Genomic DNA, 8,461 nt, shown 5'->3' on the forward strand with positions numbered 1-8,461 from the left:
CCTCCCCCCCGCCCCCCACTTCTCTCACACAACCTGGTCCTGTGGTAAGCCGCGGCGTCTCCGGGGCTTTGTAGTTTTTAGTGAGTGATTTAAAACGCGGCCCTTGCTGTTTAGTAATCTCGGCTCCGTGCTGCTTTTGGTACCGTTATAAAGGCAGCTGTTCATTTTGGCGACGACTTTGAGTGGAGATTAAACTTCCCCGGAGAGGTCGGGTCTAATCACTATCTTTAAAAAGCCCCATTTATGATTAGACTTGGACTCGGGCTGCCATTAGCGGTGAGTGTAGCATGCAGCAGAGGTAGCAGTAGGTGGTACGGCGGAGTGGCTGCTGTTTACAGTATATGTGAGGCTTATGGCAGCATTTCTGCACCTTGTTTTTCAGACAAGAAGTGAGCTATCCACAAATTAAACAGGCCGTGCTTTCGATGGGGTGAAGAAAACTGTTCAGAAGCAAGAAAATTTTAGAGTTAAWAGGAGGCTGAGCTGTTTTCCCTGTCGCTGGCTGTCACTGTGTTCTGACAAGCCTCCATCAGGCAGGATGACGGCTACACACATGAATTCACACTTAAGTCTGCTTTACTCTTATCTCACCATTACAGCAGATTAGAACCGCTGCTTTTGTCTTTGATCCTGAATGTATGGGAGCTCTGGGGAAATGGTGACATTTCCGTCTGATGCTTGCCGTACGTTAGCGGGGGCTCTGCCGGGACCAATTAAGTTAATATTTAATGTGCGTCCCACTCTTGTTAGGCCCGGCCAAGCCTGGCATGGCAGCAGAGGAGGCATAATCGCCGTTTGGTAGCGCCTTCGCTGTTGTCCCCAACGAGAGTCACTGATGTTTCGCCATCTCACAGCTGACAGAAATCACCTGCAGCCAGCCAAGCCTTCAGCTCAGAGACGCTCAGCATCAACATCTAATTAACCGGAAAGGTGCAAACAGAGGTGTCTRGTCAGGGTGTGGTGAAACTGATTTTTATTTTTAGCTGAAATATTTCGAATTTGTCATTTTGGGGCGTAAAGATCTTGTTGGTATTTGAACAACAGGATGATGCAAACAGATCTGTGGGGTTATTGATAACTAAGTGCTGCTCCCATACACCCACATGTCTGTGTTTTGAGGCCAGTGTTGTACCTTTTTAAAAAAGGGAAAAAAATATGTCGAATGATTTATAAACCACCCACGATCTGTCAGATTTGGTTTTCCAGAGGTTGAAGAACAAGTTGTTTTTTTCTGTGTTGAGGGGGATTCTGTTTAGACTTTTGAGGGATCATCCTAAGCTCTTAATACAACGGAGTGTGTGATCAATTTCTAGAATMATTTTTATTTTGAAACCATGTTACTTCTGCAGAGTATGGAGGTGTTTGTCTGTAGCTTTCTTGATGTATTGAATGTACAGTGATGCATAAAAGTTTCAGACCACCTGCCATTTCTTTTTTTTTACATGTTGCTTCTCAACTTTTGTAACTTTTTTGAGAAGTTTGAATCAATAGTTCTGGTTTTCTAAGAGTCTTAAAGTTTGTATTTATTTTTAGATTTTACTGTGGCTGCTCTTTCACTCACTCTCTCCAATCCTTGAARCTGACCATAAAGGTCTGTTGAAAAGAGGAAGGTGAAAAGTGGAGGACAAAAGAAGTGTTGTAGCAGGTGAACAYTGTCTGAAAGTTGTGTCTTTCAGAAATAGAAAAAAAAGCAGCAGAGCTTCAGGACCTGAGAGATTCACAATCCCTCATCTGATCATCTGCTGTGTGACATTTCCAGCTTTGGTATTTGTCTTGTTGGTGCTAAAATACTATTTAATGTGTCAAACTGTGTTCACTTTATTATTCATATTTTCAAGAAAAGAAAAGGGGAACAGAATGTCATTCTATGACAGGCAGCTACTAAAACACCTGAAGAACTGATTGAAATAAGTTCTCTGCTAAATTGTCCATCAAATGTCAAATTCACCCCTTGAGTTTAGGAGCTTTTTATGCCTGAATAAGATAGATCAGAGTTGGGGGCGGGGCTTTGGCTGTTTTGTCACCTTCATTCTGGTACCCAAACAGCCAAAGTGCCCCKCTCCCCCCAAAAATAAATAAATAAAAGTTAAAGACCTTCAGGAAGCTTGAAAAAAAATGAACAAATCTCTTTCATTGGAKAAGCAATAGTAGATGACTTAAGATTTTTGCACAGTACTGGATTTTTTCCTTTCATCTAATTTTCCCCAATATTTTACTTGATAAATACCCTTACGTTTAGTTTACTTCATTTTATTTTAAAACTTTATGACTTATTACTAAAAGTTTAACATTTCTTTGTTTTTGATTCTGTTGCTAATTATCAAGGGCTTGTGTTTTTTTTCATCATGTTAATTTTTCCTTTTACTTTAAGGTATATAGCACATTTAATTTGACTTCTTTATTAACATAGTGTTTAAATTTACATTAAAAAGGTGCATTTTTAGAAAAAGAGCAAAATAAAAACAAACCTTGAGAAATGTTTACTTCAGTTGTTGTTTGCACCGTATTAGCAGCAGACTGACTTCCTCATCAGAGTGTAAGGAGGATAATGCAGCCAGCTTTTTAATTGTTGCAGGGATAAATGGGTGTTTAATTGCACGTCATGCTGGTTAAATAGTAGCTCCAGGATCCTTTTGTACAGTCTTTGACCTCGAGAGATTTATTCCTATTTGGGTTTTAAAGGGCTCATAAACTGTTTATGACATTTCCTCGCTATCTGTGGAGCAACCAGCTACATCTTTTTTGCTTTTATGTGTCAGAGGAAGGGAAAGCAGCACATGCAGAGTGTAATACAAACAGCCTTTCTGATCCTTCCGTCAGAAAAGTCACTGGCAAAAAAAAAACAACCTCTTGCCCAAAAAAATAAAAAGCAGAAGCGTACAGCTCAGTAATTGGTGGCATTAAGTTAAACAAGACAGTCAGCTTTATCACTGAGCCTGGCTGAGAAATTGTTTCCATATTATATTTCTGTGCTCCTGTGTGCCGTGTTTTCCTCTCATCCTGCTCTGTGATTTATCAGGCCGAATGTGCATCTTTTCCCAAGCAAATACAGTCCCCCCACCCCCCATTTATAACAGAGCAGACAAGTCCCTTCTATTTGTAGTTATTAATCAGAGTTGACTGTAGCGGGCACGGCCACTGGAGCTCAGACTGATAGACTCTCAGTCAGAGAGGAAAAGCCTGTCACATCCTGCTGACAAATACACAGATTTATGGAGCCCACATAGCCAGTCTACTCTCTATAAACAAATACATTTGCCTGAAAAGAGCTGCTCTGGAAATGGATCGTTCTTGCAAATGCACATTTTCAAACACGGGGGCATAGCACTACTAATAGCAGAGGGCTGGGTTTATAAGGATATTACAGCCTCTGTGTTGCAGACAGCATGTAGTTTGACTAATTAACTGATCAAACGCATCTTATAATCCCCATCAGAGCTGGTTAAGTTAATCAGTTTGTTACACACAAAGCCCAGCACAGTAAGAGCTTGACCTTGTTATGAGCAAAGASGGTAGCTTTGTACCAGTTCAGCTTCTATTATAGATATATATGGTGCTCTGCTAATACTTTGATTTGTTTAGCTCAGGTTTCGTTCCTGACAGCAGGCTGTTTTTTTTTTTTTTGTTCCGAGAGAGAGTTTGGTGCAGCCACTAACCTCTTTCTGTCAGCACCAGCCTGAGGAGATTAGCTGTAAGAGTGTCTGTTGTTTCCCAGAGGAGCCCAGCCCCAGTCCATCACAGTCCCGGCTCTGGTCGACGCCACGAGGATAAGGGGATGTGTGAAGAGTGGGAGGGAAAGTGGGGCTGAAGTCATAGAAAACTGTGGCCATGATTGCAGTAATCCTGTTATCTCTCTTGCTATAGCTGGCCACTTTAGTGACCTGGAGACACGAAATGTTAAGCTGCCTCTGTCTCTCCACGCTCATCCCCGCTCCGTCCTGCTCTCTTAAGCCGGGGCTCATTGAACGACGGGGTGGTCTTGGTTCCGCTGGACTCTAAATTGACATTCTTCACACACGTACACACCGAAGGCTATCTTGAATTTCGTCAGAACAAAAATACTTCTTTTTTTATTTTTTTTCCTTGCGGTACTCAAACTTCTCGCTCGTCTCATGCATCCTAATGTCTCAGGGCCGGACGTGGTCAGAGTTTAAAGGATCAGCTCYTCTTGTTGACTGAATTAAAACAAAAGAGCAGCCTTGAGATGATTTATGAGTGCTTTGATAAAATAGCTCCAAAACTTGCATTGTTTGTGCTCAGAGTAAACACCATGGTCAAATTTAGCTTCTCATCTATTAGCCCATTCACAACACCATTTGTTACCAGGATAATGGGGCGTAAAGAGGGCTATTATTCTCTCAGTCCAGAACATATGCTGAAATCCTGCACAAATACGCCGAAACACACACACACCCAATGGCTTTTGACACACATAAATAACATGTGAGCGAGACCGTGTCATTGTGAAAATGAGAACACGCTCACACATAAAGGACGGCAGTGCATCATCACATGTTGTGCATGCTTCCTCTGCACGCTCTCCAGCAGGAGGATCATATCTTATACCCTCGTTTGATTYTAATTCAGACGCGTCAGCCTTGAACCTGACAAACTGCCGGACAGTCGACTTAGTATTCAGCGTAGTGGCAAGATGCTGATAATAAGATAATTGGCATTCTGCACTCTCTCTTGCCAGCAGACCTATAGATTTGTATCTATAGGTCAAAGACCTGATCAAAGTCCAGCAGATAATTTGCAATGCTAATCGCCCCCACCAACAAATAATCACACTTAAGAACTGTTTAAATGAATCCCTCTGAACGCCGCCATAATGTGCCTTTTGTGTTTTTAAGAGACGTAATAGCAGGGGGCTTTGCTGCGGAGAACGCACTGCCCTCTGTTATTAACTCATTTAGACCTCAACGCTTTGATTCACAGCCGCTGTCTGACCTTCCCTCTCAGAGAATATGGGCTGCACAACAAAACATCAGTCTAAAGCAGCAGCACACACAGAAATATTTACTATTGTACATTTTTAATGTCGTGTAGTGTTTAGGTAGAAAGAAAATAAATTGATGAAATTGTGGAAACTGAGACTATTAATCAGACAGGTGCTGAATATTGAAATATTCCTTTTAAAGCAATTATTTAGATCATTTGAAGTGGGCTTCTGTGGAAGGGTTATGAGCAGTTAATATCTTACCTGTTGTAGATCGCTCTTTGAACGATCTCAGCTTGGAGAATTAGTTTATTTCTGACTGGACTAATGAGCTAAGGAGCATTTTACAGAGCTGCAACTCAAACCAGTGAGCACTGTGGCTGTGTTTTGAGTGGCCAGCCTGTTTTAATGTCTTGCAAAACTGTATTCTATGGATTTTTTTATTTTATTTTATTTTTTTGCATACCTCTTACAGCATCATACCACCTTGGTCTACTTATGTGATTTGAATGTACTTGAAAAAGGCAGATTTGGACAAGTTTAAAATAATAATTGTCATCAATGGGACCTTAAGACCTAAAAATTTAGGAASTGTAGTCTCAGATGTTTTCTGTCATACCAATGCTCAGTAAAGAAGTTAAAATAGAGCTCTAACTTTGTAAATTTAGCAAAAACTAAATTAAAAACCATTCAAAATGCCTTCTGAGAGAAAATGTATTGCACATTTTTTAGCATGTCCAAAATTTAAGACTGCGAGCCTCTAAATCTGAGGTGAGGAAATTAGGAAGTGGAATATTTCCTGAAATTTTGGAGACTCTTACTAATTTATTTCACCAACAAATTTGAGAAGTCACTGATGGAAGGCATTTTGTGTTGTAAAGCTCACCTCAATGTGGGCGGGATCATAATATTAAACATGCGTGATTTTATTTTGCTTTTTTTGTGACAAAACAATAGGGGACTACACCAAACTTAAAGGTAAAAGTACCGAATGTTGAACTGGACCATCCAGCTGTATGACACTTAAGACGAGAGGGCAGGATGACAGGGAACAGTACGCTAYTGTTAGCTTTTTGTTAGCTTGCGGTATCTTGCTACTGTTGTTGTGTCGTTAAACTCGTGATAAAAACGTTACAGTCACTGCTAGGGCTGTGTATTGGCAAGAATTTGGTGATACGTTACATATCATGACAGAGGGGTCATGATACGGTATATCCCGATGTATTGCGATACTATAAGCAAGGCGATATGTCGGGATAAATTGTGATTTTTTTTTTGTCCAAAAATTCTATTAAATAAAAACCTCTTACAGGGGAAAAAAAGGAAAAACCAAAAGTCATTGTCTCAGAAAATTCTAATATTACATAGACATGCTTTTGATACATTTAGCTGTGTTCTGCTTTGTATGTATTTTATTTTATTTGTTTCATATTTCTTATTTCATCCATGTTTTCAATTATTAGACTAAATTTGACAATAAATAGTTTGAAAATATATTTTTTGCAGCTTTTAGTTTTTAATATTAATTTACAATATGGTCACCCAACWCTTAACAATAACCTCGAGAGGTAGAGTAGCCAAATGGCTGGCTCACTGCTGCCAACTAGTGGTCAGAGGCTGAACTACAACATAAAAATGAACGGCTGGCTGGAAAGTTGACTTATAAACCTTAATAAAAAAAATCAATACAGGGCTTTAGAATATCGATACAGTATCAGGAAATGAAATATCATGATATTTCAATGTATTGATATTTTCTTACACCCCTAGTCACTGCAAACAGTTCACATAAAATTACTCTCATCTGCGTGAAGTAAACCCGCCCCTCGGAGAATCAATCAATGAGCTGACATCAAATCTAGTCGAGCAGCTCGGCTCGATTGGTACCACATCCCTCCAGGTTCCAGAAATCGGGGTGGACCTGGGCCATAAGGGCTAATGCAAAAACACAGAACCTAGCCCCAGAGAGTGGGACACAGAGTGAAATGCTGCTGACCTAAAACAACTCRAAACACTAAAACCATCACACTACTATCAGTTTAGCATAGTTATTCTGTCAGAAATATTAAAATTCTTCTGGTCGTGTTCCAAGAGGGCTACAGCAAGCTGCTGCTACTATTTGTGCTTTCAAATAACTTTTATGTTTAGGGTAATTTAATGTCAATAACCATGAAAGGTAATTGATGATGAGGTAAAGCTTGCATGAACTTCTTTGAACTTTTTTGAAAGAGTAACAAACTACTCTTTGCTCAGATTAGCCATCAGTCCATCAATCCGGTCAGAACACAACTATTCTTTAAAACTGGGGTTTGTCAAAGAGACATCCACAACAGGTAAGATATTAATTGTTCATAATTTCCCCACAAATCCCCTAAAGAGCTCAATTTTAATTTTCTTTCCACATAAATATGAAGCAAATGGTATGATTAGCAACACCATTGAGCAAACGTGAAAATCTTTTATCCAGACTGAATCAGAAATGTTCATTCAGTAAAGAAACTAATTCAGGTAGATTGGAAACTGAAAATTAGCAGCTTCCTGCTCATTATAATTGGAATCAGTCTTTTCATATTCCTGGGAAAAGGGCAGAAAATTGAATCAGTGTTATGCACATAGAAATTACTGCCGTTCTCCTCCTTAATTAGATGTCTTTGTCAAAATCCTACAATAGGCAACCATGCTGGCATGCTGCACTGAACATATGGCCACTATCTCTGCACACATCTCCTCCTCTTGGTGCTGTTTCCTTCTAGATTTGTCTCCTGAACTCAGTGTGGCATGTTGTTTTTCCTCCATGCTGTTCTCCCTTCAGACAAATAAAAATAACACATTTTCTTCCTAAAGTCTTCTCAAACACTAATTTCATATGTCTGGGTTTTTTCCCCCCTGTGATATTGCTGTGTGCTTGCACAATCGGATTTTTTAAAAACGTTGGTGCAGCGGGAAGCATCCAGTTCAAAGTGAATTGAAAAATCAGAGGAAAATGTGGCGGACATTATCATGTCATTCCAGATGGTCATTTGGATGGCAACAAATGGTCCGCTGAGCAAGTCCCACAGAGATTAAAATATTAAGCATGCATTTACAAATCTCTCCTGGCACAAAAACAAAAAATGAAATTAAGGAGTTTCTCCATGCGGGAACAATGAGCAGTTGACTAATGGCTCGTTCAGTTACTTAATCACAGCCCAGGTAGCCGGCCGGCCGCGGTGGCTGCTGTATTTGCATGCTAATGCAGTTGCTGGAAGCTGGACGTGCTGGGGGGGAGGGGGGGTCTAAGCCTGTTGGGGACAGAAAAGCTCAAGTTGATCCAATCTTTAAGGCCTCATATGGGGACACAAAATCCTCACACTAAGAAGTTCTGCAGCCCTGACTCATGCTGTGTGGGGGTTTGTTTCTGGTGACATTTGGGGGCAATTTTAAGACAAAAATCCTACCTTTGGGGACAACTGGTGCATTTGGGGACAAAAGTCGAGTCCCCATTTGGTTTAAATGCCATTGGTGGGTTGGGGGTTGGGTTTA

At 40.3% G+C, this 8,461-nt stretch overlaps 1 protein-coding gene across 7 annotated transcripts in view; it reads left to right on the plus strand.

The window, feature by feature from the left end:
• Positions 1 to 8,461, plus strand: part of unc5a (unc-5 netrin receptor A) — a 206,560-nt gene that overhangs the window by 187,343 nt on the left and 10,756 nt on the right. The window lies entirely within an intron of this gene.

This window comes from Austrofundulus limnaeus, unplaced genomic scaffold, assembly GCF_001266775.1.
Source record: "Austrofundulus limnaeus strain Quisiro unplaced genomic scaffold, Austrofundulus_limnaeus-1.0 Scaffold34, whole genome shotgun sequence".
NCBI classification, from domain to species: Eukaryota; Metazoa; Chordata; class Actinopteri; order Cyprinodontiformes; family Rivulidae; genus Austrofundulus; species Austrofundulus limnaeus.